The following is a 16,925-nucleotide window of genomic DNA, read 5'->3' as shown; positions in this document are numbered from 1 at the left end:
TTAGGGACTAATAAGAATTTCTGATATAAGCCAGGAGCTAAACTGTTGAAAGTGACAAAGGAAGAGACAGACCTAGGCATGTTGGTCAATCACAGGATATCTATGAGCCATAAATGTGATGCAGCTGTAAAAAAAGGCAAATGGAATCCTAGGATATATCAGTCAAGGTATTTCTAGTAGAAATAGGGAAATAATAATTCCACCATAGAAGGCACTGGTAAGACCTCATACAGACTACTCTGCACAATTCTGGTCACCTGTGCTCAAGAAAGAGGAAGTGGAACAGATGCAGAGAAGAGCTACTCGGATTTTCAGAGGAGTGGAGAGCCTATTTTACAAGAGGAGACTAAAAGGGTTTGGCTTGTTTAGTCTAGCAAAATGAAGGTTGAAAGGGGTAGGATTGTTCTCTATAAATACGTTGGTGCGGGAAGGAGGTAAACACCAGAGAGGGAGAAGAGCTATTTAAGTTAAAGGACAATATTGGCTCAAGAACAAATGGGTATAAATTAGCCATGAATAAACTCAGACTGGAAATTAGAAGGTTTCTTGCCTTCAGAGGTTTGAGGTTCAGGAACAGCTTTCCAATAGGAGTTGTAGGTGCAGGCAGCCTACATTAGCTTTAAGACAGAGCTTGGTACATTTCAGTAAAGTGTATGATGTGGTTGCCTGCAGTGGTAGGAGGCTTGGCAGTCTTGGCGGTCCCCTCTGGTTTACATCTTACAGGTCTAAAATGTTATGCTTCAAGGCTTCAGTTGGTCATCTGTAGGGATCAGAAAGGTAGATGTGTATATATATATTCTGGAGGTTTGGGGGGGTTTTCCCCTCCTTCCTTTGAAGCATCAGAAATGGCCACAGCTGGAGATGGGACACTGGATGGGGTGGGTCAGTGCTCTGAGGCGATACTGAAAATTATCTTTCTTAGATGCTTGGCTGGTGAGTGTTGTTCACATGCTCAGGCTCTAACTGATGTGCATGTGCAGCATTGGGAAGGAATTTTCTCTCAGGTCAGAGTGGCAAGGATCTCGGGAGGGAGGGGGAGAGAGAGCAGGTCACCTTCCTATGCAGCATGGGGTGTGGGTCACTTGCTAGGATCTTCTGGGTATATCTGACTGAATCAGTTGCCTGCCATTGCAGGGACCTCAGGCACTGGTACCCCTCAGTCGCTCCTGTTCTCTGCCTGTGGCACAGAATAATTTAGTCTCCTGAGAGCTGTAATACTTTGGTCTAGTTCTGGTTGTTGGATTTGGTGTGGCAGTGGCGGGGTGCTTTTAAGTGGCCTATGGTGTACAGGAGGTTGGACTAAATGATCTGGTAATCCCTTCTGGCCTTATACTCTATGACTATGACCTGACACCTAGATAACTTTAAAAGAGAAGAAGGCAGTTTTCCCTGACCACAATTGTCAATTGGTCTAGACTGAGCCTCCAGGTAGCCTATGGGAACATCTACACTGCAAAGAAAAACCTACTGCTGGCTTATGCCAGCCAACTCAGGCTTGTGGGATTCGGGCTGCTGAGTCCTGGAGCCTGGGCTCCAGACTGAGCTCAGAAATCTACACAGCAACGAAACAGCCCGACAACCTGAGCCCTGCAAGCTTGAGTCGGCTGGCATGGGCCAGCCACAGATTTTTATTTGCTGCGCAAACATACCCTACGTGTGGCCTGTTTAGATTGGGACTCCTAGCATGCAGTTGCCTTAATACCTTCTCAAGAGAGGAGCTTCAATACTGTGACTGTAAAGGCTCCACAGAACAGAAGATCTGTTCTTACAATAATCCTAAGTAAAGAAAAAAAATGGAGGGAAAGTTATAATTACAATAATACACTTTCTACATTTTTGTCATGGGGTCCTATGAAATAAATAGTATGTGATCATATAGTTAAAGACTGTCAAAAGCATATGCAGAAGGAGACTGAATTAATGTTGTGCAGGCAACCTTAATTCTGTTGTCTTCTAACTTTAGAATACTATTTTTGCATCCTTAACATTCTTCCCAGGTAGGTTTCTTTAAATGCAACTTCTGATTTATTTTTTAAAAATGTAGGAAATGCTCTCATGTGAAATCATATTGACCACTATATGATATTAGGACCTTCAGATCCGCAGTGCTGTCCCTTACCTCTTGAGCTATTGAAACAATTATAGCAGTAGCATGTTTTTGATCTTCATTTGTCAGGAATGAGAGACATTTTGCTAATGTATTTCACCACTATTTACTAGAGCACAAAGGAATCTTGAGTTCAATTCCTGGTTCTGGATGAGAGTGATGGAGGAAAAGCATAGTGGTGCCAATGTATAATAGAAAAGGTGACACTGGCACCTTTATAAATTATAGAGGTAAAGAGTTGATGAGTCGTAAAATAAAATTGTGGGCAAGAATCAGTGATAGGAGACTAAGAAGTGGAGTAGGTATTACTGCAAGTCACTATGGTTTTATTCTAGGAAAAAATCAACAAATGCTGGGGGGTTTCCACTGAGGCAGCAAATGGAAAAATTTAGAGAGAAAAAGATATTCACATGATGTTTATTGATTCGGAAAAGACCTTTGATCAAGTTAGAAGGGAAGTAACCTGATGGTGTTTGAGGGAAAAATATTATGTGAAGCTTGTCCAAGCCATGAATGTAGGTGCAATGTCAATAGTTGGAACTTCTAGTGGTTTAACATACAAACTGTTGGTAAAGGCTGGGAGTGCATCAGGGATCAGCATTGAGTCCTTTCTTATTTAGGATCATCTTGGATACCCTCAGAAGGAACATACAGAATGAGGCATGTTCGCAGATGTTCTTCTTTGAAATTTCTCACATGTCCATTCCATTTGAGGTGTTTGCATGCCCAGTGCATGAGCACCACAGATATTTTGCTTAGCGGTACCTAGCAGGGTGGCACATGTGCCCTCTGCCACCTCATGCTGCTGTGCAATGTTATGAAGAGCGGAGCTGCCCCTGACGCCCCTCAATTCCATTTTATGGCCCATGATCTGTAGTCCGAGTGTAGTGGCTTGCTTTGCAACTGTTCTCCCTTTCAGGAATTTTGTTTTCTCCTGTATATAGTTAGTAGTTTAGTATAAGTTTAATTCATTATTTTATTTATTTGTATTTAGACAGTTGTTTTCCGTGTTGTCTGGGTACTGACTCTCAGTAGAGAGGAATGCCTTGGGCACCAGGCATCAAGTATTGTACTGGCTGTAAGAAGTCGATGCCAGTGAGTGACCATCATTCAAGGTGTCTGAAATGCCTCAGTGAGAGTCACATCCAGAACAGGTGTCAAATTTGTAGAGACTTCAAACCTCAGACTAAGAATGATAGAGAGATGAGATTGCACCATCTCCTCATGGAGGCAGCCTTGTGTCCACCCTCACAGCCTTCCCATTTGGAGAGGCACCAAGCACTTCTGCCTCAGAAGTGTCCCTCCAGACATTGTTGGAGACTCTGCACAGCTCCCCTTCCCCAGTACCAAAGAAGAAATACACAGTATGCTTCCAAGAAGCCAGCCTCTACCAAGAGATCAAGGTCTCCTATACCAGCTACTATTAAAAAAGCTGGAAGGCTAAGTAGAGTGTCTGCAGAGGAGAAACACTCCCTCATATGAGATGAAGTTGGTACCAGGTCGCCAACACTGGCATCTGTGCTTGTGCCATTTAGGCCAACCCATTCTGTGGTACAGACCTCTTTGATGCAACAGCAGCAGCATCTCAGTACTGACAACACCAGAGGCATCTGCTGCAGCATGGTATCTACTATGCCTCTCAGTACTGGATTCTCCAGTGGTACAAGAGTCAAGTCATCCAGTACTGATTGATCCTCAAACCTCGTTCGGCTTACCTGTGAGTAGCATCCAACTCTCAGTACTGTGGCCAGCTTTGGACCATCCAATGCCTTCTCACTTGGCGCTGTCAAGAGGCAAGTCCAGCATGCTGCCTTTGGTACTGGTGTCTCCGGGCATGCATCACTGGTCCCTTTCAATGCAGCATACCATGCCTTCATGGTTGGGCAATTTGGGCTCTTCCTCGGAGTTGGAAATATGCTCCTATACCCTTATTCCCAGGATAGAAGGGGAATTCCACTCTTGGTACCCAGCAGAGGTCCCATGATGATCAAGGGTCCTGGATACTTCGATGTGTAGGGGTGGGGGCCTTGTGTCCTATCAATAACCATACTGGAACACATAGGAGTTTCCTCTCACCACAAAGTCCTTCTTACTTCCTCCAGATCCCACACATGTTGGTGTACTTTTTGGGAAAAGGCTCAGGACATTTCCCCCAGTATCAGGGTTGGTACTGAGCATAGGCAAACTTGCCCACCAGAACCTCCCTTGGGGGTGCGAAAATACAGAAGACTCCATCTCAGCCTCCTTTATGCTGCTCTTCCTCTTACCACAGACACCACTGCCTCTTTGGATGGTCTTCCCCTCTTCAGGATGACCACAGGGTTTACCAGGATTTAGCAGGGTTTTTTCCTTTTTGGCTATCCAGATTAAGGTAGTACAAAAAAACTCCCATAGACTGATCAGATTTCCTGGGTAAGGATACACCTGTCAGCCTGAGATCAATTCTCCAGGCAAGATAATGGAGGGGCTGATATGTGGTTTAATTAATAAAGAATTAAAGGAGGATAATCTAATTAATGTTAAAAAGATGGGTTTATGGAAGATAGATGCTGTCAAACTAACTCTTTTTGGAGAGGTTACAAGGTTGATAAATGTAATAGTGCTGAGGTAAGATATTTGACCTGGTACCACATGACATTTTGATTAAAATAGAATGATTAAATTAACATGGCATACATTAAATGGATTAAAAACTGGTTAACTGATAGGCCTCAAACTGTAATTGTAAATGGGGAATGGTCATTGAGCTAGAGTGTTTCCAGTGGAGTCCTGCAGGAATTGGTTCTTGGCCCTATGCTATGACCTGGAAGAAAACATAAAATAATCACTGATAAAGATTGCAGATCACACACACGCACGCACACACACACACACTCTGGAGAAGTGGTAAATCATGAAGAGGACAGATAAATGCTCCAGAATGATCTGGATCACTTGGTAAACTAGGAATAAGCAAACAATATGCATTTTAATATGTCTAAATGTATGTCTAGGAAAATGTATATGTCTAGGAACAAAGACCAGACCATACTTACAGGCTGGAGGACTCTATCCAGGGAAGCAGTGACTGATGAGATTTGTGGGTCATGGTGGATAATCAGCTGAACATAAGTTCTCACTGTGATGCTGTGGCCAAAAGAGCTAATGCAGTCTTGGGGTGCATAAATGGAAATATCAAGTAGGAGTTAGCATGTATTTTACCTCTGTATTTGGCACTGGTGCTACTGTTGCTGGAATACTGTATCCAGTTCTGGTGCCCTCAATTCAAGAAGGATGTTACTAAATTGGAGATTATTCAGAGAAGAGCCACAGGAATGAGTAAAGGATTAGAAAAAATGCCTTGTAGAGATAGATTGAGCACCTTCAGTGCATTTAGTATAACAAAGAGAAGGTTAAGTGATTTGCAGTCAGTAAGTATCTATATGGGGAACAAATGTTTTGTAATGGGCTCTTCAATCTAATAGAAAGGGATAACACAATCCAATGCCTGGAAGTTGAAGTTAGACAATTTCAGAGTGGAAGTAAGGCATACATTTTAAACAGAGTCATTAACCATTGGAACAATTTACCAAGCACGGTGGTGGATTCTCCATAATTGACAATCAAGATTGGATGTTTTTCTAAAAGATATGCTGTGGGAATTATTTTGGGGAAGTTCTATGGCTTGTGTTATACAGGAGGTCAGATTAGATTATCTCAATGGTCCCTTCTGGCCTTGGAATCTATATACTGGGGTTAGCTGAATCTTCCTGTGTGGGTCTGCCTATAAACAAAGCACTACTGTAACCCACAAAAATATTGTGGCAAATGCCATAATTTCTGCTGCCATCAGCCAAGAGGATGGAGTGGAGATACCATATTCCTCCTTGCAGGATATGAACATTTCTGCATCCTTTCCACCCTCAGGATCCGTGGCTGCATTGGCAGCAAACAAAAGGGAGCATGAAGGACGCACCCTTCTTCTACTCCAAAGGCAAAAGAGGCAAAGAGATGCAGCCTTTTCAGTAGAAAGATTTATTCTACTTCTGTCTTAGTTTCTTATCTCAAATCAGCAAGGCTTGCTGGCCAGATATTACTTCTCCGTCTAGGATAATGTTCTTGTATTCATAGACAAGTTACCGAAGAATGCCAGCCAGGAGTTTCAGGCCATATTGGAGGAAGGCAAACTCATGGCTAGTACCTCTCTCCAAGCTGTGTTGAATGGGGCATATCCAGCAGCCAGAGCCATGGCATCTTCAGTAATGATGCACAGGCGTTCCTGGCTTCAAACTTCAGGTCTTCCACATGAGGTCCAGGACACTATACAGGATCTCCCTTTCGAGAATTGAATCCTCTTCTCCCAGCAAACTGATGAGAAACTTCAGAATCTCACAGACTCAAGGGCTACATTGAGATCAATGGGGATTTACAAACCATTCCCTAAAGAGAAACAATTCCACCCTCAGTCATCTCAATGATACCACTGTTTTATGCTTAGACAATCTGGCCAGTCCAGGAAGAATCATAGGAGGAGACCTCTATCTCTGTGCTCTTCTTTGGAAACTGTTTCTAGGCAGCCCAGAAGTACTAAGCAGTCTGACTGCCATGTTGAGGGCAGTTTACTGGTTTTGCTTACACCAGCTTCTCCTACCCCTGTTTTCCAAAAGTCTAGCCCATAGTCCATATGCTTGGATCCATGTTACCACGAATCAATTGGTTGGAAGTACAGTGGAACTGGGATACACCCTTTTTTTTGTTTCAATCCCTCCCACCCCATTCTCTTTCCCTCTTCAGGGACCACTCTCACAAGATTGTCCTCCTCAAGGAGGTCCAGTCTCTTCTCCATTTGGGAAGATATTGGGGAGGTTCCCCTTCTCCACCTGGAGAAAGGGTTTTATTCATGCTACATCCTGGTTCCAAAGGCAAAAGGAGGTCTCTGACCCATACTGGACGTGTGAGGGCTAAACAAATGTATAATAAAATAAGATTTTGTATTCTCACTCTAGCCTTCATTATCCCCTCCCTCGATCCCTGCAAGTGGTACATTGCCCTCAACTTGACAGATGCATATTTCCATGTCTATCAAAACCACAGGAGATTCCTAAGATTTCTGGTCAACAACACCTGTTATCAGTTTACAGTCAAAGAATGTTTGGAGAACATCTTCCAAATTTAGAAGATTTAGGGATTTTGTTGGTTTTCATTGTAAATAATTGTTGCACTCCAGAATTAGTAGAAGTTGTCTGCCACAAGGAAGAAGGAATGTTAAAAGAGAAGCCAGGGTATAAGTTTGGACTATTAAGAGCAATTTCTTAAAAGGGTGACGTCCCAATTGATATTAGGGGCTGATAATGAAATAGAATCCTTAAAATGAATCAAATCAAAAAAGCCTCCCATAAGAGAATCAAAGAAAATTGTTGAACACAAACCCCATCTATTGGAAGCTAATGGAAACAGCAGAGAAAGTAAGTGTTGAAATCCAAGCACTCACTTGGCACATACTCAGGGTCCAACTGGCCACCATATTTGGGGTTGGGAAGGAATTTCCCACCCTGGGGTGGGGGGGATGGGGCTGCCATCAGACTCTCTCCCATCCCATAGTTAGTAGAATAAGAAATGGGGAGATTTCAGAGATTGTATTTCTCCTTCTATTTTTTAATATAAGTAAGTGTAGGTTATCTTGCTAAGTCTCCACACTGGTGAGACCTCAATCTGACTGCAGGCAGTGGGGCCCCCCCTGTGCTGGTGGAAGGTCCCGCCGGAAAAGGGAAGGGTCTGTCCGTGGCAGGAGGTCAGGGTCAGCCTGCCCTGGCACTAATGGTTGGGGGGGTGCAGTTGATGCCAGGAGCCGGCAGAGCTGAGCACAGCTTGGAGCTGCAGGGGACAGTCGCCCACTGCCCCAGGGCACAGGAAGGGACATGCGAGGGAGGCGGGTGAGGGTGGCAGGCGGGGCTGGGGGAGAGACCTGGCTCTGAATATTGCTGGAGCATAGGCACCACAGGCCCATATAACTCACTGCCCCTGCCCAAGTCAGATTGGATTTGGCAGAGACCCTGGGGCTTTTTGCCTTCCGCTGCAGCATGGGGCACGGGTCACTTGTAGATTTAAGCTAGTGTAAATGGTGGATTCTCTGTAACTTGACATTTTTTAAACCATGATTTGAGGATTTCAGTAACTCAGCCAGAGATTAGGGGTCTATTACAGGAGGGGGTGGGTGACATTCTGTGGCCTGCAATGTGCAGGAGGTCAGACTAGATGATCATGATGGTCCCTTTTGACTTTAAAAGTCTCTGAGTCTAAGTGCACCTAATGCCTAGACTAGCAGTGTGGAACAGACTCTCTCCCATCCCATAGTTAGTAGAATAAGAAATGGGGAGATTTCAGAGATTGTATTTCCCCTTCTATTTTTTAATATAAGTAAGTGTAGGTTATCTTGCTAAGTCTCCACGCTGGTGAGACCTCAAGTACCCATATTTTATATTTTAATTCCTTTATAAGTCCAGACAAATTGGCCTAAGAGATTGAAAACAATAACTTTAAGCAGTTGCTTTTAATATTGAAAATTTCTTCCTTTTGGACCAATTCATTCAAACAGTAGTAGTAACCATACTATTAAAAGTGTCTTAAAGTTAAGTGCATCTTTGGGTTGTGTATTAAACATGTTAGGTTATAAAGACTTGAAAATTAATGATAGTGAGTAAATGTAACAGGAAATCTTGGTAATTTGAATTATTCCTTGATATACTGGCTCAACTCTCATCTGTGATAAGCCTCAACTCTCATCTGTGATAATTGCTTGCAAGATTATAGTGTGTGTGTAGTACATACCTGCCAACATTGGTGGTCTACATTTGAATGGTGAACTGTTGATTGTATACTAATGTGGTTCTGGATTAATTAGTAAATTGTTGGGTAAGAATAAGCAAGTGTCCTGATTTGAAAAATACTGTTTAACTTAAAGTTGACCTGAAAAGAACCCAGCATTAAAATGAGTAAGTTAACCATGACTTTCTAGGGTGCAGTTTTGACCGGTGAGGGGCTGTGTCACCCTTGCCCTACAACCTGGGGTTCCTCCCAATGCTTTACTGCTGTAGCTCATTCCAGGGCTGCTTACAAACAGTCTGCCAGCATGCAGGTTGCACCCTGAGTGTGTGATTAAGGGTAAAGAAGCTTAGATAACCTGGCTGGCACTTGACCAAAAGGACCAATAAGGGGAGAAGATACTTTCTAATCTGTGGGGGAAGGTTTTTGTTTTGTGTTTCTTTGTGTTCTCTTCCGGGGCAGCAAGGAACCAGGGCAGGGAAAATACATCTCCTAAAGCCATACCTGAACTAAGCATCTAAGTTTACTAAGCATCTAAGTAAGTAATAAGAAGGAAATGCATTAGATTATCTTTTGTTTTAGCTTGTGAATTTTCCCTAGGCTAAGAGGGAGGTTTATTCTTGGGTTTTTTTGTAACTTCAAAGTTTTGCCTAGAGGGGAATCCTCTGTGTTTTGAATCTGATTACCCTGTAAAATTACCTTCCATCCTGATTTTACAGAGGTGCTTCTTTTACTTTTTCTTTATAATAAAGTTCTGCTTTTAAGAACCTGATGGGTTTTTAGTGTCCTCAAAACCCAAGGGGCTGGTCTGTGCTCACCTTGTTTACTCTCAAGCCTCCCCAGGAAAGGGGGTGAAGGGGTTTGGGGGGATATTTTGGGGAAACAGGAACTCCAAGTGGTCCTTTTCCTAAATCTTTGTCTAACTCACTTGGTGGTGGCAGCAATACCATTCCAAGGACAAGGAAGAATTTGTGCCTTGGGGAAGTTTTTAACCTAAGCTAGTAAGAATAAGCTTAGGGGGTCTTTCATGCAGGTTCCCACATCTGTACCCTGGAGTTCAGAGTAGGGAGGGAACCCTGACAAGGGTCTTTGCCAAAGGCAGGTCTACTACCCAGACTGATGAGGGTCAAAGCGATCAAAGGCATCTAGATACTAAGAGTTGTCTCTCCACAACCTTCCCCACAATCTTACCCAGAAAGGGAAAGATATGATACTGGATGAGTGTTAGCTAGATTGTCAGTGTCAAGTGATGAGTTGAGTAAAGGCACACTAGTGCTTCCTTCAGATTGATATGCAGTCTGACCTTTCTAAGAAAGGCATTGAGAGTTTTCACAAGGAGGGGACCCAATACTTCCCATTGGCCTTCACCTCTCAGGAAGGACATGGATCCAAAGTGCAAGCTGTGGGAGGAAGCACTCTCACCTCCAGTACTTCAGTGAGCATCACTGGCTGGAACTCTTGCAGAGGAGGTGAGGCTCTTGTTCCCTCAAGACGTTGCTCTGCCAGCACAGAAGCAGACAGCCAAACCCTAATCTGATCACTTTTATCTGCAAATTAATGAGCAAATATTTCACAACAGGCAGGACTCAGATTAGCTACTGAGTTGAGAGAATCTGGATTTACTAGAGTGTCTGCTGCCCCCCAAAAAATTAAATCTGGTGTCTGAGATTTTGCGGGTGTTGTGGTGGAGGAAGAAAACTTTCTTTCTTCCCACACAGCCACAGCATGAGAGGTGGGTTGTTTTTTTGAAAAATCTTTATGCCACAACCAATCAGCCTTGGTATGAGACTTCTGCCATTGTCACTCCAGCCATCTTCTCTGACACTTCAGTTGTTGCAGATCATTCATAAACCAGGGTGACCTGTGATAATGAAGCCAGTGAAGAGGACTACTTGGGTGCTCACTGAAGGACAAGGTTGTATCATAATGTCCTACAAAGCCATTAACGGAAGGGTCTTCAGTGGTACCTTTTGGATTCCACTAATCTCAGAGGGTGGACCATCAAAATGGATCCCTAACCCCAACTGGAAAGATGAGCCACAACCTCAAAATGCAGAAGGTAATGGTCAATCCATGACACAAGTCAAAGATCCAGTTGCCTAAAATCTATCTAGTCCAAGAAAACCAGGTCCACACGCTGCTACTATGAGGGCCAGAGGCTATAAACACAGAGAGGACCATAAACACAGTCACCCTCTCTTAGGGTCACTTCATCTCAGCCTTGCCATTGCCACTGTCATGGAATTATCAAAGAGAAAAAAAAACAAAAAAAAACAACACACACACCTCAAGATCCTTCTCTTTCATCTACCCTAATTAAAATTTGAAGACTCAAAAAGAAAAATACACTCTTGATCTCTCATGCCACAGGCTGCCCACATTTCTTATCCCACCACACCAATAACCAGCATCCCTGCCACAGAGACTGGTCCGTCGGTATCCTACTAAAGGAGAAACCCCAAATGGGCAATTATACCGCATTTGTAACTCGTGGGAATGTTGGGAGGTATGTTTATGATTAAATTAATTTTGGATTATCATCCCATTTTTAATCAAATACTTTTCTGGGTTTTCTAGTTCTTATGTACATGGGGATATTTGCAAAATTAATTTAATGCACAGTGCTCACTAATACTGCTATGTGAAAGAATAGGTCTTTAAAAATAATATATTGATATGGGGGAAATTTTGAAGCAGTCTTTTGTATTTCTTCTGTTCAGTTGTTGCTGTGACTAAGGTACTTAAGGCCTAAGGTCTGTTCAACACAGATTTTGTACTGGTATAGTTATTTTTGGATAGGGTATGATTCTTTTTTAATTTTAAGGAGTTACACAAGTAAACCCCCTAGTTATAGACAGAATTATACAGGTAAAAAAAGGTGCCTTATATTGATATAATTTATTCCCATTTCTGTATGGGAATAGGGTGACCAGATAGCAAGTGTGAAAAATCAGGACAGAGGGTTGGGAGTAATAGGCACCTATGTAAGAAAAAGCCCCAAATATCTGGACTGTCCCTATAAAAATTGGGACATCTGGTCACCCTACATAGGAATAACTATACTGACATAAGCACCTTTATTTTGGTATAATTGCAACCATATTACAGAGGAAACAAGCATTCTACTGTTTTAACTATATCAGTACAGTCAAAGCAGCACAGCTTGTGTGTAGATAAGCTGTTAGTTGAAAAATTATTGCTTTAACCTCTGTCCTGTCACACCCCAGTGCCACTGCCACCACCAAGTAGATGTCCTGTTATTTCACTTTCGAAGTCTGGTCACCTTACTAATTTGCCGTCTCTCATTTCCTCACACTTAGAAGACCCATGAGTAGCTCTGATTCCCAAGTGCCTGCCAATATATGGGTTGGAAGGAGCTCATTGAGAAGAAGGAATGGTGGTTGTGTTGAAGGACTGGCTTGGCTGAACAAGAAGCTGCTATGTCAGAATCCTCTTCCGCCTATGATCTCATGAGCCAGCCAGAGGCACTGCAAACACACATCTCCTCAGCCCTTACTTCAGTAAAGGGTGAGCATTTCCTCTTTCAGAAGACAGCAGTCTGCCACTTTTTGGGGTTCAACTCAGACCAGTGAGAGACTGTATCATGAGTCTTGTCCTATAATCCTGAGTCCATTAAAATGCTCTGCTATTGCTTCCTTGTCTAGATGCTCCCAGCCAACACACAAGCATGCACTGAATGTCTGTGTGTTGAGTAGACCTGGTTCAACAACTCTGACTCCAGCAGCCTGCTTGTTACACCACAGCCACACTCTGGTCTCTACCAGTCTTGGTTACTTCTAGACAAGTGACTCCAGCACATCCCCAAGTCCCAAATTTCCCCAAAACTGTCTGCCCTGAAATGTCCAGCCCTCTACTGGAACGTTCAGAGTAGTAGTAAGATCTGTTGCTCCTTTAAAGAGATAAAAGCACAGCAGCTTGTTGCTTTAACTGGAGTTAATAATTACTTCCGATCAAACTCAGCACTGGGTTGATTTAGAATAAAAGTAAAAAGTTTATTTAATCAAAAAGATGGGGTTTAAGTGAGTGCAAGTAGAAGGGATAAAAACAAAATGGTTACAAGCAAATAAAAGTAAAATATGCTTTCTGATGTCTAAGACTTAGAGCTACAGCCTTGGTTTGAGGTATATTTCTTACCAATCTTTTTTTCTTTCCAGCCATGTCTGTCCTTTCATCAGTCAAGATCTTCCACAGAAGTACAAAATGCTTGTTTTCATGGTCTTCCTAGGTGAAATAGCTTTGCCTAAGTAGGTTTCTCACCTATATTCAGTTCCCAGATCCTTCAACCCCCTTGGTTGAAGTACCCATCTCTCTCTGTTGGGGGGCTGGCAGTGTGCTCTGGGCCAACAACACCACCTAATGGTGACACTCAGGGATACAATACCCAACAGTGGCATCCCAGGGGTAGTGTCTCCTAGCGGTGAGAGTCCAAGGGGTCACTTTACCTAGCGACAATATCACAGGCATAGTATCATCCAGTGGCAAGAGTGGGGAGGGTAGAGGAACCTGGGTGCATCCTACTCCACCAGGTTCTGATCCAGGGCCCTTCAAAACAAGTTGCTCTGACATGGGGTTCAGGTCCCAATACCCCCAAGTGCATTCCCTAGGTCACTTCCTACCTTCATCCTACTTCCTCCAGCATTGTCTCCTGAGTTGGAAGTGGGGTCCCTCTTGTGGTCCTTTTGCTTCATCTCTGGTAGCTCCTCTGTTGGCAACAGCAAGTCATTCCCTTCAGTTCCTGCAATCAGCTGGCTTCCTGCAGTGCAGCTAGGAGGCTTGATCATGGTGGCTTGGAGGCAGAAGGTTGCTGCACACAACTGCTCTCCTCAGTCAGCCCAGACTGAGCTGAACTGCTCCCTTTTGAATAGTCACTTCACTGGGAGAATGTCCAGCAAAGACAAGAGGGCTTCTTGGGTACAGAGCAGTTTTGTTTTGTTTTCAAACTCTTACCTCTTCAGTGCAGAGTTAGTATTCCATCACACACCCTTCCCTTCAGGTGAGGGCCTGTCAGTGGTTCTTCCCCCTATTCCTCCCCACCCATGAGAAGAAATCAGTGTTAGCATGCACCTTCACCAGATGGTGGAGCACTTTGACATCATAGGGCTGGAGGGAGAGGTAGCATCTCATGATCTGGGCATGTGTCTTTCATGGAATTGATCCTGTGGAGAGAGGCCTGGTCTATAATGAGCTGGAAGTGGTTTCCCAACAGGGAGTAACTCAAAGCCTTCACTGCCCACTTTATCACCAGCGCTTCCTTTTCAATTGTTGAGTACTTAGTCTCTCGAGGGAATAATTTCCAGCTCAAGTACAGTATTGGATATTCCTAACCATCCACTTCCTGGGATAATACAGCCCTGAGGTCCATTCTGGAGGCATCTGTTTGGAGGATGAACTACTTTGTAAAGTTGGGGTGGAAGAGGACAGGCCCCCAGTTCAGCCTATCCTTCGAGGACTGGAAGGCTCATTCACAGTCTTCTGACCACTGCATCTTCCATGGCCTGGGGCCTTTTATGAGGTCCATGGGGAGAGGGGTGGCTATCATTTCTAAATTGGGCAGAAATAATCTATAAAGGCTGCTAATCTGAGAAACTGTCATACTTGTTTCTTGGTCATGGGGGCTGGACAGTCCCTCAATGCTTGGACCTCAGCCACATGGGGATGTAGCCATCCCCACCCAATAGAGTACCTGAGGTAGGTCACTTCTTTTCCCCCATGTGGTACTTAGCCAGGTTAGCAGTTAAACCTGCCTCCTCAAGGGCTTGAAATACCGGTGAGGTGGTATAGGTGGTCCTCCCCGTTGACACTGTAAACAACTATATTGTCAATATAGGTGGCAGGATACTGCTTATGTGGTCACAATAGTCGATCCTTTAGCTGCTGGAAGGTGGCTGAGGCTCCATGCAGGCCGAATGGCATGGTCACTAACTGGTTAAGACGATAGGGAGTGGAAAAGGCTGTGTTCTCCCTGGATGCCCTTGCCAGGGGAATATGCCAGTACCCTTTTATCAAGTCAAGTCTAGGGTGGATATATACACTCAGCATTCCCCAGCCTTTCTAGTAGCTCATCTACATGGGGTAGGTGTCAAAGCTAGAGCCCTCCTGAAGACAATGCAAAACCTCAAACTGTCTGGTTTAGATACTAGATTCAATAATGGGGCTCCTCTGATTGCTCTGGGATTCCTCCACAACCCCTAAGGCTATCACCTTTAGCAACTCACGGACTGCCTTCCACATTTTCCTCAGGAAGGGGCGATAGTGGTCCTGCACCCTCTGTCAGGAGTGATGGCTGGTCAAACATCGGACAGACACCAGTGCTGTACCCTGTGGAGACACAGATGCTGGACAAGACTGGACAAGAATGGTTGACAGACAATAGGGACATCATAGGGTAGCAATGGATTGCTTCCTACCCATGTCCTAGTCCTTCCAACATCATCTCCAGGGTTAGAAAGGGAAAGTTAGTCCCAAAAGGGATACTCCAGGTTCAACCAGATGGACCATCGGTCCTTTTACTCTTGTATGTGATCGAAGGAAAGTATCCACCATTATTTGGCAAACCTTGGCTTGAGAAGCTCAAGGCGAATTGGACTGAGATCAAGGTGATCATGAAAAACACCTTGAAATCTTCAAGAAATACTGGGCAGACACTCCAAAGCTTTTGAAACAGAATTTGGACAGTTGAGCACCATGTCAGTGAAGCTCACCATCAACTGTGACATCCAGACAAAATATTGGGCATCTTTGTGCCTTGTTTAGCCAATTTGGTTTATTGTTATAGATGGTGAGTGGCAATGGACCTCAATGCTGTTCTAAAGAATTTCAGAAGTTGAGCTTCAAATAGAATTTAGCACATATGTTCTGCACCATACCATCCTGTGACAAATGAACTAGCAGACTGCTTCATACGGATACTTAAGCATGCCTTAATTGCCAAGGAGTCTACTTTGACTAAGCAGAAGAAATTGTCCAATTTCTTGCTTGCCTTCAGGAACACACCACAGGCTACTACCCAGGAGTCAGCTGCAATTCTTTTTTTGAAGTGGTCTTTGTGTTCCTGTTGGGACCTGCTTTATCCTGATGTTGTCTTGTGTAGTCAAATCCCAATCTATGCAAATTGATCAATATGAGATTCATCATTGTTCTTTCCTAAACAGTGAGCACCTGGCAGCTCACACAGACTTCTTGGTTCTGCAGTTTGTCATAAGGCTGCAGAAGCATGTATGTGGTATATAGCACCTTTTCTATAAAATTAATAGATATTAAGGCCAGAAGGGACAGTTATGATCATGTCGTCCAGGGGTCTCAAACTCAAATGACCACGAGGGCCACATGAGGACTAGTACATTGGCCCGAGGGCTGCACCACTGATCACCACCCCCTGCTGTCCTGGCCCCACCTCCACTCCACCCCTTCCGTGAGGTCCCACCCCTTCCTTGCCCCCATTCCAACCCCTTCTCTGCCCCCGGTGCACACCAGACCGGAGCCGCTCTAGGTAAAAAATGCTTCGGGGGGTTGGGGGGGCTGCGGGGAGCTGGCAGGCTGCAGAAAATAACCCTGCGGGTTTGAGACCCCTGATGTAGTCTGACCATAGCACAAGCCAGAGAATTTCACTCAGCAATCCCTGAATCAAGCCCATAACTTCTGGTTGAGCTACAACATATTTGTTAAAAAACACATCCAATCTCAATGTAAAGATTTCAAGTGATGAATACATCACATTCCTTTGTGAGCTGTTCTAACTGTTAGTTACCTTCAGTGTTAACAATGTGCATCTTTTTTCTGGTTTGAATGTCTGGCTTTACCAAGTCGTTGGATCCTGTTAAGCCTTTGTCTGCTAGATTATCAGAAATCTTCTCCCCATAAAGGCGATTATAGATCACAGTCAAGTCATCTCTAAACCTTCTCTTCAATAAGCTAAACAGACTGAGTTAACTTAGACTCACTATGGGGCAGGCATTTGATATCCACAAGAATGATCTGAGGTCTTTGCTGAATCTGC

The sequence above is a fragment of the Caretta caretta genome, chromosome 9 (genome assembly GCF_965140235.1).
Source record: "Caretta caretta isolate rCarCar2 chromosome 9, rCarCar1.hap1, whole genome shotgun sequence".
Taxonomy (NCBI): Eukaryota; Metazoa; Chordata; order Testudines; family Cheloniidae; genus Caretta; species Caretta caretta.
The sequence above is the reverse complement of the archived record's forward strand: the minus strand, read 5'-3'. Positions refer to the sequence as shown.